We start from the raw sequence: 16,764 nt of genomic DNA on the forward strand, positions 1-16,764 counted from the left end.
CCTGGACAAACATCTCCTGTAGCAACAAAATACAAAGAAACTATAAGGGACTAAAAATAACTGCAGGCATGTGCAGTTGGAACAAAGTATGGATAGCAAGATACGAAAAAAACAAAAAACCCAATTGCCATTTCTGAAAAGCCCAGAGCAAAAACAGGATGTCAGGAGCAAAAACAGGGCACTGCTCATGCCCCCTGCACAAAATACCACCTAAGGGCTGGGCAAACCCCCTCAGCCATCCCTCTGGCCTGATACTTGGACACACGTTATCCTCACCCTGTATAAGGAACCAGCTTGCCCCACCTCAGGGGAGTGAACAAGGGAAGCTGTTAGATGTTTTCATTCCCCTCCTGCTGCAGTGGGAGCCCCAGTAAAGCCTTGCCATAGACAGAGTGCCTGATGAACTATGGACGGAGGTTCATGATATTGTACAGGAGACAGGGATCAAGACCATCCCCAAGAAAAAGAAATGCAAAAAAGCGAAATGGCTGTCTGAGGAGGCCTTACAAATAGCTGTGAAAAGAAGGGAAGAGAAAAGCAAAGGAGAAAAGGAAAGCTATACCCATTTGAATGCAGAGTTCCAAAGGATAGCAAGGAGAGATAAGAAAATGATCACTTCCTCAGTGATCAGTGCAAAGAAATAGAGGAAAACAACAGAATGGGAAAGACTACAGATCTCTTCAAGAAAATTAGAGATACCAAGGGAACATTTCATGCAAAAATGGGCACAATAAAGGACAGAAATGGTCTGGACCTAACAGAAGCAGAAGATATTAAGAAGAGGTGGCAAGAATACACAGAAGAACTGTACAAAAAAGATCTTCATGACCGAGATAATCATGATGGTGTGATCACTCATCTAGAGCCAGACATCCTGGAATGTGAAGTCAAGCAGGCCTTAGGGAGCATTACTATGAACAAAGCTAGTGGAGGTGATGGAATTCCAGTTGAGCTATTTCAAATCCTGAAAGATGACGCTGTGAAAGTGTTGCACTCAATATGCCAGCAAATGTGGAAAACTCAGCAGTGGCCACAGGACTGGAAAAGATCAGTTTTCATTCCAATCCCAAAGAAAGGCAATGCCAAAGAATGCTCAAACTACTGCACAATTACACTCATCTCACACGCTAGTAAGAGAGAGAAGTCACTCAGTCGTGTCCGACTCTTTGCAACCCCATGGACTGTAGCCTACCAGGCTTCTACATCCATGGGATTTTCCAGGCAAGAGTACCAGAGTGGGTTGCCATTTCCTTCTCTAGTAAAGTAATGCTCAAAATTCTCCAAGCCAGGCTTCAACAATACGTGAACCGTGAACTTCCTGATGTTCAAGCTGGTTTTAGAAAAGGCAGAGGAAACAAAGATCAAATTGCCAATATCCGCTGGATCATGGAAAAAGCAAGAGAGTTCCAGAAAAACATCTATTTCTGCTTTATTGACTCTGCCAAGGCCTTTGACTGTGTGGATCATAATAAAATGTGGAAAATTCTGAAAGAGATGGGAATACCAGACCACCTGATCTGCCTCTTGAGAAACTTGTATACAGGAAGCAACAGTTAGAACTGGTCATGGAACAACAAACTGGTTCCAAATAGGAAAAGGAGTACATCAAGGCTGTATATTGTCACCCTGCTTATTTAACTTCTATGCAGAGTACATCATGAGAAATGCTGGACTGGAAGAAACACAAGCTGGAATCACGATTGCCAGGAGAAATCTCAATAACCTCAGATATGCAGATGACACCACCCTTAATGGCAGAAAGTGAAGAGGAACTAAAGAGCCTCTTGAAAGTGAAAGAGGAGAGTGAAAAAGTTGGCTTAAAGCTCAACATTCAAAAAACGAAGATCATAGCATCCAGTCCCATCACTTCATGGCAAATAGACGGGGAAACAGTGGAAACAGTGGCTGACTTTATTTTGGGGGGCTCCAAAATCACTGCAGATGGTGACTGCAGCCATGAAGTTAAAAGACGCTTACTCCTTGGAAGAAAAGCTATGACCAACCTAGATAGCATATTAAAAAGCAGAGACATTACTTTGTCAGCAAAAGTCCATCTAGTCAAGGCTATGGTTTTCCCAGTGGTCATGTATGGATGTGAGAGTTGGACTATAAAGAAAGCTGAGCACCGAAGAATTGATGCTTTGGAAGTGTGGTGTTGGAGAAGACTCTTGAGAGTCCCTTGGACTGCAAGGAGATCCAACCAGTCCATCCTAGAGGGGATCGGTCCTGGGTGTTCATTGGAAGGAATGATGTTGACGCTGAAACTCCAATACTTTAGCCACCTGATGTGAAGAGCTGACTCATTGGAAAAGACTCTGATGCTGGGAGGGATTGCGGGCAGGAGGAGAAGAGGACGACAGAGGATGAGATGTCTGGATGGCATCGCCGACTCGATGGACCTGGGTTTGGATGGACTCCAGGAGATGGTGATGGACAGGGAGGCCTGGCATGCTGCGGTTCATGGGGTCACAAAGAGTCGGACATGACTGAGGACTGAACTGAACTGAATTTCTTGTCTGGTCTCTTATCAATTTGTATTGGTTGCAGAAGGCCAAGAACCCTAGTCGGTATCAAGTGGGGTCTCCAAGCCCCCAATGCATGCTCTATCATCCCAGGATAAAAATTCAAAAATTATTCAGCATTTCTAGATGGCCATTATAGATCCTTAGCCTCCACGTGTGAGCCCCTTCTGAGTGTCAGCCCTGTGTGACTGAGCTAGGCACAGGCCCATGAGGTCAGCCCTGCCTGGAGTTTTATTGGAAGTTTCAGCCTTGCAGACACACTCTGTTGCCCTCTGCTGAAGCCACGTGTATCTTTTGCAAGCCAATGGTTCCCCTACCCTCTTATATTCTGGAATTCTTAGGAAACTGAGTTATCTAGCTTTATTATATATGTTATCTATGGAATTTGGATTGTGCCACAATTCTCTGTGTGTTCACCGGGAATTTGGAGATTCAATATTTATATATATATATATATATATATTTATATATATATATATATATATATATAGTTACATGCCCCATCTTCCCAGAGTTCTTGAGAAGACATTTCAACTTGTGTAAAATTTGATTTTCACAGTTGTTTACTTTCAACCCTTTTGAAGACATGATTCCACAGGGTCCTGCTGGCTGGAAGTGGGATACAGAATTCCCATCAGGCTCCACCCTGGCCTGGAACAGGAGGGGCACTCTGGCACTATGAGATAAGGGAGGCCTGCTACCATTTGGTGGGGGATAGAAGTTCAAGACTCCACATGGACCCCACTGACACTGTGAAATGGGAGGTGTCAGTACCATAAGTAGGGGTGAAAATCCCAACTACCTATTTCCTCTTATGTGATGGGGAGGGGGTGATGGACCCCAGCAGTGCCCACTCACAGTCAGAGAGTGGAACTCAGGCTTTACTGGTAAGGTGGGCATGGGGTGGTCTTACTCTAAGAAAAGTTTTCCATCTTGCTGTGTTGTGCCTTTCCTGGTCTATTGGCCTGAGAGAGCTAGTGTCTATGGAGAACTTTCTGTCTGCACCTGTTGACAATCTTTACACAAGTTTCTCCAGTGAGGCAGAACAAGAGCCTAGAGGTGTCACTGCTGTGCTCCTCCTGTATCCGAGTCCCCAGCTGGCCTGTTGTCTGTGAAACGGATTTTACTGTAGTTTATTTAATCCTTTACCCATTGAAGGATGTCTGCCTTGTTTCCAGTTTGAGGATGATCCGAATAAGATAGGTGGACCACATCAATGTCTGCTTGTGATGATGTAAAGTAGTTTTGCTAGACATTACCATTGGAGGGAATTGGGCAAAGGATACACAGGATCTCTCTCTATTATTTCCCACAATTGTATGTGAATATTCAATTATCTAAAAGTTTAATTAGAAAAAAAAGTCCTTAGAGCAATTCTTCTCTATAAATATCTCATGAATTTTTTGTTAAGTTATCCTAAATATATTACAGATTTTCTTTCTATTATAAATTGAATCTTGTAGTCTATTATATTTTCCTGATAGTTAAATTACTGGTTTAGTAGCATGGCTTCCCTGGTGGCTCAGTGGTAAAGAATCTTCTTGCCAGTTCAGGAGATGTGGGTTCAATCCTTGAGTCAGGAAGATGTCCTAGAGAAGGAAATGGCAACCCGCTCCAGTATTTTAGCCTGGAAATCCCATGGACAGAAGAGCCTGGCAGGCTACAGTCCGTGGGACCACAAAAGAGTCAGACACAATTATAAACTAAACAACAAATTCATTTTTACATGCTGATCTCCTATCTGGCAGTTTTGCTGTGTTTTCTTATTTATTCTGATAGACTGTATGTTTAGTCTTTTTTTCCTGTGAGTTTTCAATGTAAACAGCATTGAACTTGTTAAATGGCTTTTGAAAATATGTTGAGAAGACCATGTGATTTTCTCCTTTACTGTGTTCAGTAGTAAATTACACTGGTAGACTTTCTGATAATGAAATAATGTAATGTTAAATATTTTCTGATGGCACACTTGCTTTCCTGGGATAAACTCAACACATCATTTTGCTTTGTTTTGTTAGTTTAAAAATATACTATACAGTTTAATTAGCTAACATTCCTTTTCTCATTTCTGAGTTTATGTTCATCCATGAAATCAGTCTGTCATTTTCCTTCCTTGTAATTTGCTTGCTCTGTTTTGGTAACAAGGTTATTAACTGACTTCATATAGTGAGTTTGGAGGCTTATCTTCAAGTTCTACTTTCTTCAACAAAATGTGTAAAATAGGGGTTACATATTCTTTGAGAGTTTGGTAGAATTTGTCTATGTAAATTCTAGAGTCTCAGTCTACAATTTTAATATTTTCATTTGTTATTGGTTTTCACATTTTTTTTCTTCTAGCACCAAAGTTAGTTTTTAAAGTTTTTTCAAAAAGTTTTCCACTTCCCCTAGATCTTTATATTTAGTCCTCCATCAGTTCAGTTCAGTTCAGTCACTCAGTCATGTCCAGCTTTTTGCGACCCCATGAATCGCAGCATGCCAGGCCTCCCTGTCCATCACCATCTCCCAGAGTTCACTCAGATGCACGTCCATCGAGTCCGTGGTGCCATCCAGCCATCTCATCCTCTGTCAGCCCCTTCTCCTCCTGCCCCCAGTGCCTCCCAGCATCAGAGTCTTTTCCAATGAGTCAACTCTTCGCATGAGGTGGCCAAAGTACTGCAGTTTCAGCTTCAGCATCAGTCCTTCCAAAGAAATCCCAGGGCTGATCTCCTTCAGAATGGATTAGTTGGATCTCCTTGCAGTCCAAGGGACTCTCAAGAGCCTTCTCCAACACCACAGTTCAAAAGCATCAATTCTTCGGCGCTCAGCCTTCTTCACAGTCCAACTCTCACATCCGTACATGACCACAGAAAAAGGAATAGTTGCTTATAATATTCTTATCAATAAATTTTAAATTAAATAGCTTTTAACATTCACATCGAGTAAACACTCTCTAGTAAAAAAGGGTAAACTTTCCAGTACTTCCAAGACACTAATAATTTCCCTTTCTTCCCAGAAACCCTTCCCATGGAATTGTCAACCAGGTTTAGACAGGTTCTTATGCAGTTGTCATACTAAGGCCTTATCTTCATACTAAGAATTATTTATGCTTATTTTTGAATTAGCTAATTTTTTTAAGATCTCATACTTTCTTCCTTCTTTTATTGCTGTTACATTTTAGAACAAATCCTTTGAAGAGTGGGTATGTGGCAATCACAATTTGTGACCTTACTTTTTAAAAGTATCCTCATTATATCCTTACCTGAGAATAATTGAATAGCTTGCATAGAAGTCTGGATTGGGAATCATTTTTCTTTAGGAAGGTGGAGGCATTATTTATAGCCTGAGGTAACTGCAGTGACATCCTTTGTATTCATCTCTTTGTCGCCGTATTGTTGTCATCTGCCCGTAATGTATCAACGCTTTCTTATGATTTAGTTTCCTACATTGTGTCAAGTGTTCAGTGAGAACTTTTGATCTGGACACTCATTCCGTAAAATTCCAAGAATTCTAGTACTAATTTTTTGTTATTGTTCTTCTTTGCTTTTTATATATTCTCATATTTTGGAACTCCAGTTATTTGCATGTTGGTCCTCCTAGACCGACCTTTTGTTTTTCTTACAGTTCGTCTGTTTATTGTTTTGCTCTACATTCTTAGAGAATAACTCCACTTCATCTTCCAGCCCTTTTGTTGAATATATATTTTTCCATTATATTTTTAAGTTTTGATAGTGTTTGCTCTCAGACCAAGTGCTTTTTAAAAGCATCATGTTTTTACCCCATGGATGCAGTATCTTCTGTTATCACCGCTGGCTGCATTCCTCATAGACACTTAGCTTTCCCTGGTCTGGTAACTCTGACCATTTGTCCTTCTACTTTGCCACTATTAAAGGTTCCTAAGATTGATTAATTGATGCAGTCTTATTTGCTGTGCCCTTCTACACTGATGCTATGGTTTTCTTCTTTATTTCAATTTCAGTGGAATTTTGAATGTAATCTCCATCTGTCATGTTTAAAAGAAAATTTTGTTCATTAAAAAATCCTCTAGTATATTTATGCTAATTTCCTGTCAGTTGATATTCTACTTATTTGCATTTTTTGTGAAATAACCATAAATCAGTTTATATAATCAACTTCTAATAGCCAGGCTTTATTTTGTAATCATCTTCTTTAGGGAAAATCAATAAACTGATTTTGAAGTGCATAACCTACTAAATAAATTGTGAAAATGAAGCACACAATATGGAGTATTTACCCTACCTTAAAAATAATACACATTTTAAAATTCTTTAGTAAAGCAATATGTTACTAGGAGAGGAGCAATGGAATAGCCTAGACAGTCCAAACAGAGCCACATGTGTATTTAGGGATATGGTATATGATGCTGTCCATAAGGATGGTTTTTACTTAGTAAATGGTGTTGCATAAGCAGGCTGACTACTTGTACAGAGAAAGAAAACTGGATTCCTACTTTACACCGTGTGCATGTGCATGTGTGCACACACACACATACATGCGCTTACACAATAACATTTAATAGGTTAAAGTTCCACTTTAAAAAGTAAGTCTATTCAAACAGACAGGAGAAGATACTGAATGTCTTTGTAAACTCGGATGGTGAAGTCTTTCTTCACTAAGACCCAAAAGTCATACATAGGAAAGGACTAATGGACTTGACCCATTCAGAATTTGTGATTTCTGTTTAGCAAAGTTTAAGTTAACAATGAGTGCCAGCCTGAGTTCTACTCCTTTCAGTACCTAGAATATACGAACAACTCTTACAAATCATCAAGGGAAAGATCAAAAATCCAGTAGAAAAAAATGGGCAAGACACAGGAGGAAGCATTTCAAGTGGAAAATCAGACAGAAGAGCTGCTAACTGAATGAGGATGCACTTAACCTCACTAATATTCTGGGATATTCAAATTTAAACATTATATTATAGCATTGCTAACAGATGGGCAAAAAAATAGAAAGTTTGATAGCATTAAATGCTATTGGAATTTTAGGTGAAATGGTAACATTTGTTTACTTTGTGAAGTGAAAAACTGGTGGAGCCATTCTGGAGGGCAATCAGGTGAAATTAGTATGTGTATACCTTCCCACCTAGCAATCTGTCTCTAGGGCATGTATCCTGAAGAAGGTGTCAGTGGTGGTCAAAAAAAGGACTGATGATGTGGGGGCATTCAGCCTTCATCATGAGAGCAAGTGCTGGAGATGATCCGGGCGGCCTTTCTTAAAAGAAATAGATGAGGTTGTGTGTGTGCAAAGGGAAGATCTCAGCAGCAGTCAGAATTAGATTTACGTATATCAGTTTGGGTGTGATTAATGAAAAAAATTACTTGCATTAATCACATACACATGAAATACATCATATGTAGTTTTGAGTGAATGCATGAAAATGGTTTAAATGAACTTTAGGTACAGTGTGTGTACATTGTGAAGGTCAAGCTGGCGAGTGGAATAGGAATGGGGATGATGAATGAAGGGGAAAATTAATAACTAACATAAATAAAAAATGAATGAAGTCACACAAAATGGACTTTGCAGGGAAGACTAATGGTAAGTGTGCCCTAGACTGAAGCATACTGTTGGGTTAATTTTGTTTGTCTGTGGTCTAAAAAGCAAAACTAATTAAAAATTAGATGCCAGTAATCAAAAAGTCATCTCAAGAGAAACTCACAGACCAGTTTGAGAGTTGGGTAAAACAGCTACAAAGATGACTGTTATTCTCAGGAGGACAGTAATCTTGCCACCCAACTGAACATTACTATATAATATGACAGAAAATCTATCTGGGGAAAACAAGACTGTGACCTTTTAGTGATCTTCCAGGGAAAAACGTTTTTCTATATCCCATTAGCACTGAGATTGATGATTCAGGTTTGAAGGATAGGATCTTTGATCATGTGCGTTGGTTACATAAGAGACTTGAGATTGATGGAGCGCAACTGGGTGCCCAAATCCAACCAGCTTGTGCTCCATCTAAAGCAGAACTTATTGCTGATTGAAGAGCCCTTATTGTGCTGTGTCACGTTGGGTGTGATGGCTAAGGACAAAAGGCAGGAGGATGAAGTGCCTAAGTCCATGCTGGAAAACGGTATTAAGTTTTACCAGGAGCTTAGGTAGGCAATGTTAATTAGTCTTTGTGACAAATATAAAAGGCAAGTATTCTTTTTTACTTTACACATGAGATTTAAAAAAAGTGATGTAAATTTTACAAGGTCAACTGGTAAAAACTGACTGAGGTTCAAACCCAGACATTTCTCTTTTCAATATATAGCACTTTACCTTCACCTATAAGATGCTAGAGTTGCATTTCATTAGCATTCATCCAACAATAAGATTTTATCTTCTTACTAGATATGACAGTTGTAGGGTTTCTCATGGCTTCTATAATAAACTGCTATGACCACAGGCCCTTTTGTGAACCCAGCTGTAGGTAGTCATACCATGGCCCCCTCGTAGCTCACAGATAATTGACCAGGGACTTGCAATGACCTAAAGATAACCACTGCAAAAGTCAGTGGCTTAAGGTGAACAAAGCTTAGGGAAATATTTTTTCCTGGCAGGTAATATGGATATCTATTAAACAAGATACAAGAGTCTTCTTCTCTGGAATTCAAAAGAGGAGGCTGGACAACCATGAGCTCCTTGGTAGGCCAAGGGAAGCTGATCCAGAGAGGAGGGCTAGTTTGGTGGCTAGTTAAGTGGCTTTGGAGTGGTCCTTGGATTCCTGCAGCTGAGGCTGGAGATGCCCTGGATTTAGGAAACTCTACTGTTCAGGTCTTTCTGGTGGCTACCTTGGACTTCCTGACCATGATGTGAGTCATGGTTGTTCCGTTTTCCCCGGGTTCTTGTGAAGACCTATCCCACAGTTAAGATTACTGTTTTCCGATTTCTTCAATGTATTCTTAAGCTCTTCACCCATTTACATGAGTTGGCACGTCTGTTCCATGAAGAAAAGTAGCCCAAATGAATCATAGTTTTGCTTTCTTAACTTTCTAGAAAGTTGCCTTCAACTTTGACCAAGGAGACCCAAATAGTCAAGTGTGAGAAGAGACATCTTGGAAGTGAGATTCATATTTCAGTTTCCAACAGCTTAAGCCACACATGGAGAGAAGGTCCTAATGTGATTTATAGAGGCACAGTTGGGTAGAGTGTGGTTCTGCTTTAGAGGTGTCAGTGAATCAGGGTCCAGGGATAGTGTTGGGTAAGGCACTGAAGTGAGAGGCAGTCATGTGACAAGACTGGGAGCCAATGAAGGCTAGGATGACATCTCAGTATCTATGTGGGAAATGTACTCAGAGATCCATGTGATTGAGATAAATTATGGTGGTAGTTCATTAATGAGCCCTAATTAGGACGGTGAAGAGAGCTCATTCCGAGAAATCCAGCAGGAAGTTAAATGTCAGGATGCTTTGATTCCAAGTGGGGTAACAAAGTTATGGTGACTGCAGCCATGAAATTAAAAGACACTTACTCCTTGGAAGGAAAGTTATGACCAACCTAGATAGCATATTCGAAAGCAGAGACATTACTTTGCCAACAAAGGTCCGTCTAGTCAAGGCTATGGTTTTTTCCTGTGGTCATGTATGGATGTGAGAGTTGGACTGTGAAGAAGGCTGAGCGCCGAAGAATTGATGCTTTTGAACTGTGGTGTTGGAGAAGACTCTTGAGAGTCCCTTGGACTGCAAGGAGATCCAACCAGTCCATTCTGAAGGAGGTCAGCCCTGGGATTTCTTTGGAGGGAATGATGCTGAAGCTGAAACTGCAGTACTTTGGCCACCTCATGCGAAGAGTTGACTCATTGGAAAATACTCTGATGCTGGGAGGGATTGAGGGCAGGAGGAGAAGGGGATGACAGAGGATGAGATGGCTGGATGGCATCACGGACTCGATGGACGTGAGTCTGAGTGAACTCCGGGAGTTGGTGATGGACAGGGAGGCCTGGCATGCTGTAATTCATGGGGTCACAAAGAGTCAGACACGACTGAGCGACTGAACTGAACTGAACTGAAGAGTTTCCTGGGAAGTGTAATTTTCAATGCTAAAACCAGGAGGGGGTTAGTGAAGTTGCTCAGTCATGTCCGACTCTTTGCTGCCCCATGGACTGTAGCCTACCAGGCTCCTCTGTCCATGGGATTTTCTAGGCAAGAGTACTGGACTGGTTTGCCACTTCCTTCTCCATGGGATCTTCCCAACCCAGGGTATCTTCCCAACCCAGGGATTGAACCCAGCCCCCCTTCATTGTAGGCAGACGCTTTACCGTCTGAGCCACCGGGAGGAGGGGGTTAGAGAAATTAAATAGTCTTGTTTAGGCTTCAGAGACAAAGCAGAGCAGGCCTCTGACCTTGCTTCTAACCTGCCTGGACTACTCTGTGACTGTGACTGACTGCCCACTGTGAGTGCAAGATTTGCAGAATCATAGATAAAATGGGGATGAATCTTGAGATTGTTGAGTCCCTGGGGGAGGAGGGGGGCTGGCCATCCAAGCCCCAGGCTAAGCAACATGCCAAGTTTTACAAAGCAAAACAAACAGGATTAACATGAAAACAGGCTTGCAATTTGGTTACAAATTGATGAGAATATCAGATTGTCTCTGTCCTGGGATTATAAGTAGGAACCCTGAACTGCAATCTTTGAAGTCGTACCCATGGAGCAGACTGTGCTACCTGGGGCACTTTCCCAACTGAGACTCTAGAGGTGCTGTGACATGGGACTCACCAGCGCTGTTTAAGTCTGGATGTTGGTCAAAACCCAGTTTGGTGATGTATCCTCTGCTGTTTCTATTTTTCTTTTCTTTTAATGTTAGTATATTGAAAATAAACTCTATAGTTCTCTAATAAATATAGGTATTATTTATTTGTATATAATGAGTGGCTTATTTTGTTAGCAGATCCTTTGAACCTGAGACAAAAGTGAAAAATTTCGGCAAAACAGAGGGTTCTGAGCAAGCTGGGATACTTGGTCAACTCCAGAACTTGCAGAAGATAGTCACCAGTTAAGCAAAAATAGGTAATTTGTTGACTCACAAGGTCAAACCATGGATTGGGAAGCTCTAAAACTGAGTTTGAAAAGACCCAGGAAGATTATGCAGTTCAGGGATCTCCTGCCTTAAGCTTTCAGGATTTCATTTCTATCAGCCTGAAAAGATTAGAAAAATCTATGCCCAGACTTCCCCCAGAACTCTGTTCTCACTGGTCTTGAGATTGGACTTTGGCTTCAGAAAGTTTTTTTTTTTTTTAATCTCCTTTATTTGATTCTTATTTTAAACCACTGCTTTGTGTGAATAACAGAATAACCCTTAGGTTCCTTAACTTGTCTTTCTATTATAATCATCTGGTGAGTTTTTAAAATACTGACACCACTCTGTATAATCGGCTCCAGTTTCGTCCATAAGACAGAAAGAAAAACACCAATACAGTATACTAACACATATATATGGAATTTAGAAAGATGGCAATGACGACCCTGTATGCAAGACAGGAAAAAAGACGCAGCTGTCTATAACGGACTTTTGGACTCAGAGGGAGAGGGAGAGGGTGGGATGATATGGGAGAATGGCATTCTAACATGTATACTATCATGTAAGAATTGAACCGCTAGTCTATGTCTGACGCAGGATACAGCATGCTTGGGGCTGGTGCATGGGGATGACCCACAGAGATGTTATGGGGAGGGAGGTGGGAGGGGGGTTCATGTTTGGGAACACATGTAAGAATTAAAGATTTTAAAATTAAAAAAAAAAAAAAATAAAATAAAATACTGACACCAGTGTTCTACCTCTTGGAGACAAAGGTTTTACTTGTCTAGGTGTGGCCAGGGCTTTTGGGGGTTTCAAACATCAGCAGGTGTTTCTAATGTGCAGACAAATTTGTGATTCAATTCTGATTGTCTCTCAGAAGAGCACTGGGATTTGAGCAGGGAAAAAGTAAGGATGTGTGGGTATATGAGTCTTCAGAGAGGTAAACAAGGGACTATTTGCAAACCTCATGAGTTAGTCAGTTATCTGCCAGGAGAGAGAGTGAGGGTGAGCAGGTGCAGGTGGATTATGACCTGGGAGATTTTGCAGGCTTCTGAAATGGGACCCTGACCACTTAGAAGCTGAGTCTTCCTTGATCTCACTCTCATCCCAGGCTGTCATAGCAATTTATCAAGGCTTCTGACACATGAGGAGTTAATGTCCTGGATCTGGCAAATATCAGCTGACTTTTCTATGTTAAATCATTCTTGGCTTTAATTTCCTCTCCCCTCAAATGAGGATGTCTTCCCAGGTGGTGCTAGTGGTAAGAATTTGCCTGACAATGTAGGAGATGTAAGAGACGCGGGTTGGATCCCTGGGTTGGGAAGATCTGGAGGAAGGCATGGCAACCCACTCCAGTATTCTTGGCCGGAGAATCCCATGGATAGAGGGGCCTGGCAGGCTGCAGTCCATAGCGTCGCAAAGAGTTGGACATGACTGAAGGGAATTAGCACACACAAATGAGGATAACACCACACACTGTGAATGATCTTTGTGTGGTTACTGCAGAGTAAGACATTAGTATTGCGTTTGTTGAAAAATTCTTTTGGGTTTTCCCATAACATCTTACAGAAAAAGCCAAATAAACTTTTTGGCCACTCCAATATTTCCCTCTTTCTCGCCACTTCACTTTGAATATCTGAGTCCCCCTCGGGGACTTCCTTGGGGCATTTCTGCCGTGGGTGGCAGACAAATGCTCTCAATTTGTGCATTCACAGCTTGCTCTAGCATTCCTACCTGCATCTTTAAGACACTGTGATTCCATGATGCCTCATTTCTTGGAATTTCTGAGTTTGCAGTCATGAAACATTGGAATCCAAGCTTAAGGTTTTGGTGAGAGTGACTGTGGGTTTCCACAGTTGGGGTTCTGATGTTCAGCAAGTGTTACCAGGGGAAAGTTCTTGTGTCTCACACAAAGTAAGACCAAAAAAAATACCAAAACATCAGAGTTTGGAGCAGAAAAAGGTTTATTGCAGGGCCAAGCAAGGAAATGGGTGACTTGTACCCAAGAAAAACCCTGAACTCTGAATGATTTCAGCAAAACATTTCTAAAGGCCAGGTGAGGGAGAGGCGTGGTTAGTGGTTATCACCTTCTTGGTATGGAAGTCCTTTGTTCTTCCAGCTGTCCACATAGGTCAGGTCACAATGTTCCTGTAAACCTCCGACAAAACAAATGCTATTCTCTGTTCTGCAACTTATTATCTCTGTATGAATGGACTCTTAAAGGTCAGAGCCTTGAGAAAGTGTTATCATGTATATTTCAGGCTATGGGCAACATTCTTTTACAAAAGATGCAGAGCCAGCATGCCTAAGCATGGGCAGCAGAGGACAAGGGTTAGAGCTAAAGGAATAGATCCAATATGGAATCAGATTGGTTCTTCCCTAGTACACAAGTACAAATCCAAACCTTCAAGTGAACATACTCTTCAAATATCATGACTCAGCAAATTTAAAATTACACGATTCATAGATATTCAAAATCCATTATTCAGTGATTCTCTGACATCATGACACTGATTTTCTATTTTGGTGATCTGTACACAGAAAGCATATTAATAAATCTAAATCTATAGTAACTGTACCACAAAAGTATAGGACTGTTTCTGGGACTGGGAGAAACAAGTAGATGGGGCTTCTGCAGAGGATTCTGCACTCCATATACCAGCAGATTTGGAAAACAGCAGTGATCACAGGACTAGAAAAGGTCAGTTTTCATTCCAATCCCTAAGAAAGGCAATGCCAAAGAATGTTCAAACTACCACACAATTGCACTCATCTCACATGCTAGCAAAGTAATGCTCAAATTCTCCAAGCTAGGCTTCAACAATATGTGAACTGTGAACTTCCAGATGTTCAAGCTGGTTTTAGAAAAGGCAGAGGAACAAGAGATCAAATTGCCAACATCCACTGGATTATAGAAAAAGCAACAGAATTCCAGAAAGACATCTACTTCTGCGTCACTGACTATGCTAAAGCCTTTGACAGTGTGGATCACAACAAACTGGAAAATTCTTCAAGAAATGGGAATACCAGACCACCTTACCTACTTCCTGAGAAACCTGTATGTAGGTCAAGAAGCAACAGTTAGAACCGGACATGGGACAACGAACTGGTTCCAAATTGGGAAAGGAGTATGTAAAGGTTGTATATTGTCACCTTGCTTATTTAACTAAAATGCAGAGTATATCATGCAAAATGCCAGATTGGATGAAGCACAAGATGGAATCAAGATTGCCAGGAGAAATATCAATAACTTCAGGTAGGACCTTTTATAATAGGCACTTTCTTGCATTTATTCATTTAACTGGGGATTTACCATCTAACTATGGTTTTACCATCTGACTGTGTCTCCAATATTCTATCTTCTTTCAATCTGGAAGTCATGTGTTCATCTCTTCCTTTCTTTTATTCATCTTTTCTTCTGTTTTAAACAATTTATCTATTGAAGAATTGAGCCACACACCACACCTCCCAGGTCTGCTGCAGCCAGATACCCTGTCCACATGGCAGGCCACTGCTGACCCGTGCCTCCACAGGCGACACTCAAACACAGGTCTGGCTCAGTCTCTTGTGGGAGTAACTGCTCCTTTCCCTGGGTCCTGGTGCACACAAGGGTTTTGTTTGCACCCTCAGAGCATCTCTGGCTGGAATGAGGTTTAATTCTGACAAATGAATAGACTCGTGTATCAACCAGCACAGAATCACCTCAACCATTTCATATTAAACAGTCTTATTATGTCCAAAACTCCCCTGTGCTACCTTTTAAAATAAACCCTCTTCCAAAGCAAAACAACCTCTGATCTCCTTTCCTTTCTATAATTTTACCTTTTCCAGTGTTATATATGATTGAATTACACAATAGGTTATCTTTTGGATCTTTCTTATTTCATTTAGCAAAATGCTTTTAAGAGTCATCTGTAATTTGGCATGCATGCATAATTTGCTTCTTTTTGTTGATGAAAAGTACTCCATTAGATGGATGTTTCATAGATTAATTATCTATTCATCATGTCAAGGACATTCGTATTACAGGCTTTCATGTGTCTGTACATTTTCATTTCTCCTGGATAAATACTCAGGAGTAGGACTCTTTGTCATAGAGTAGGTGTGTGATTAATTTTATACAAAATTGTCCAATTCTCCTCAATCTAGACCAGAGATAGGTAGAAAAAGTAAACAGGCCCCAGTCACAGCAAGCAATCTGGCCCCTGAAACCTCTTTGTCTCTGTGAGCAGAAGACTGTTTCCCTTATCCAAAGACACCAAGGAAGTATATAAGGCATGCAAACATGGGACTGCCCTCCCTTGCCAAAAAAATGCCTATATGTCCCACCTGGGGAGACCTCTTCTGCTCCTCAGGCAGCACTGGTTGACAATACTAGGATCCTCAGGGGACCATATAAACCAAACAGGAAGATAACACTGCTAATTCTCTGAACACTAAACTGCCATTGGGACCACAACTCACAAAATTTGAATAAGAACCCCACATTAAATCTGCGAAGGGTGATAGCATGCTAAATCAAAATATTTAAATAGGTCAGAGCCTGCTAATCTAATGAGAAAATAGTAAGAATACAGTTGAAGGTCACCTGTCATACTAAGAATCACCTTAAATGAGAAAAGACGACTAACTGACACCACCAATAAGATGAATCAGCTCTTTAACTTAGTTGAAAGGACTTTTAAAGCAGTTGTCATTAAAACATTTCAATAATGAGTTACAAATTCTCTTGAAACAAATGAAAAAAATTGAAGTTTTCAGCAAAGAAACAAAAGCTACAAAAATAACCCAGTGAAAATTATAGATTTGAAAAATACAGGACAGAGAAAAAAATATCCCACTGGATGAGCTCAATAGTAGGATGGAAATTGCAGAGGATAGAATCAATGAACTTGAAAATGTACCAATAAGGCTCAGCCAATCTGAACATCAAAGAGAAAATATATGGAAAAAAGTGAATAGAGCCTCAGAGATGTGTGGGAAAATAACATGGAATCCAACAATCATATCATCAAAGTCCCAGAAGGAGAAGAGAAAGATAATGGGGCAGAAAGAGTATTTGGGAAAAATAATGGTTTGAACTTCCCTGGAAGTCCAGTGTTTAAAATTTCATTTTCCAATGCAGGGGGTGCAGGTTCAATCTCTGGTCAGGAAGCTAAGATCCCACATGCCTTATGGCCAAAATACCCCAAACATAGCACAGAAACTATGTTGTAACAAATTAAATAAAGACTTTAAAAA

This window comes from Budorcas taxicolor, chromosome 21, assembly GCF_023091745.1.
Source record: "Budorcas taxicolor isolate Tak-1 chromosome 21, Takin1.1, whole genome shotgun sequence".
Classification (NCBI taxonomy): Eukaryota; Metazoa; Chordata; class Mammalia; order Artiodactyla; family Bovidae; genus Budorcas; species Budorcas taxicolor.